Here is a 2,054-nt window from a genome sequence, read left to right on the forward strand (position 1 = left end):
ATGTACTATGAGAAGAAGAATAAGTAGATGTCAAAGAAAAACCACAAAAAATACAAAAAATAAAGTTTTTGTGCTACAATATAAAAAATTATTATAGATTCAAATTATGAAAAATTCTATCAAATTATATCTATCATAAAAAATTCTACCAAATTATAAATTACTAATTCAATAATTATTCTAGATTAAAAATTAAATTAAAGATTTTAGATCAAAGTGCTACAATAATTTTTGTGCTATTTGATAGAGAAGCAAAAAAAATTATTGAACATTATCTCAAAACTAATTACACTCCAAGACAGCAATGATACTAAAGTGCCATTCTAATTGAAAAATTTATACAACCTCATATTTATATTTAAGTCAAAATAAATAATTTTAACTAAAACAGTACACTATTACTAAGACATTTATTCTAACAAAAAATAATGAAACTCAATCCCTATTGTAACAAATAAAATAGGTAATACAACAAAAATTTTATTTATTCAAAACATCATTTTTATTGCTCATTTATATTGTTCATTGATTGATTATAGGAACTAATTTCACCAATACTAATATCATCAGACATAGATGACATACAAATTAAGAAATTAAGAAGAAAAAAATTAAACGAATCTAAGATATATCTTTAGATAAAAGAACATATATACATAGAAGGAATAAAAAAGAACAATAGATAAAAAAATATATACAAATCAACAATTTAAAAACATCATGTCTCTACGAGAATATATGATAGGAAGAAAAAAAAAATAATTCTCACTCTAGTTACTTATAAAAAATGAAGTAAAAAACGAGAAATAATGAAGAGGGATAGAAACAACAATAGTATATATTGATGCATGAAGAAACAAATTGGAATAACGTGTTTGCAAAGAGGCTAGCATGCCTTATACATTTCAGGAAAATAGAGTAATTAAATAAAATTGTTGGAAGGATCTAAGATCTCCATCAAGTTAACGAACGAATCAACGGAAGAATTGACATTTGGTATCCAGTTCTCAGCTGTGGGCGCAGCACATTGTTCTTGTTAAGAGCTAGTAACTAGTAATGTACAAATACCTTGCAAATGAAGAAATTTGAATATAGCAAATACACTAAGTGAGTGATTGACTGATGAGCTATCCCTTGCTGTGATTCTTCCTTAAATTGTCGTCAAGTGATCAAGTGAACATGCATGACACTTTCTCCAATGAAATTTAGACACACAGTGGTTGGAATTTGTATGTAAGAAGAGTATATCCCCTCAATTTTTTTCCTTTATTTGTTGGGTACATCATACAGGATAATGGAGAGATTGAACATGATGTAAATTATAGGATCCAAACAGGGTGGTCAAAATGGCAGAGTGCATCTGGTTTTATATGCGATAAAAAAGTGCCTTTAAAACTTAAAGGTAAATTCTATCGCACACTATAAAACCGGCTATGCTTTATGGTACGGAGTGTTGGGCGGCTAAAGGGGAGCACGAACATAAGCTGAGTGTGGCAGAGATGAAAATGTTGAGATGGATGAGTGGTCATACGTGATTGAATAAAATAAAGAATGAAGATATAAGGGAAAAGGGTGGATGAGATGGAAGATGGACAAGGGGCGAAAGGTAGAGGAAGACCTAAGAAGACCATCCATGAGGTGGTCAAACGAGATCTACATGTAAATGGTCTCTCTGTAGACATGACAGAACACAATGGCGTCGACCCCATTTAGTGGGACAAAGCTTTGTTGTTGTTGTTGTTGGATAAGGTATGATCTTTTAATATTTAATATATTCTGTCACATTTTTTTTTGTCCTACTTAAAGAGAATAAGGTAAGAAATTATATTTTATCAAATAATTAAGAAAAAAAAATTGAAAAGATTCGTTCCTGTATGTAGGTAGGTTTTAGTCTATTTTACAAGGCATAATAGTTTCATATATTGTGACAATAGGTTCTTTTGTCAATTTCCCCCACAAAATACTACTGATAATTCATTCTAGAGACGATGTATATATTATGGTAAAAAAAAAAGAAGAGTTCTCTTTGATAAATAATTAAAGACATATCTAGT

This window comes from Arachis ipaensis, chromosome B09, assembly GCF_000816755.2.
Source record: "Arachis ipaensis cultivar K30076 chromosome B09, Araip1.1, whole genome shotgun sequence".
NCBI lineage: Eukaryota > Viridiplantae > Streptophyta > Magnoliopsida > Fabales > Fabaceae > Arachis > Arachis ipaensis.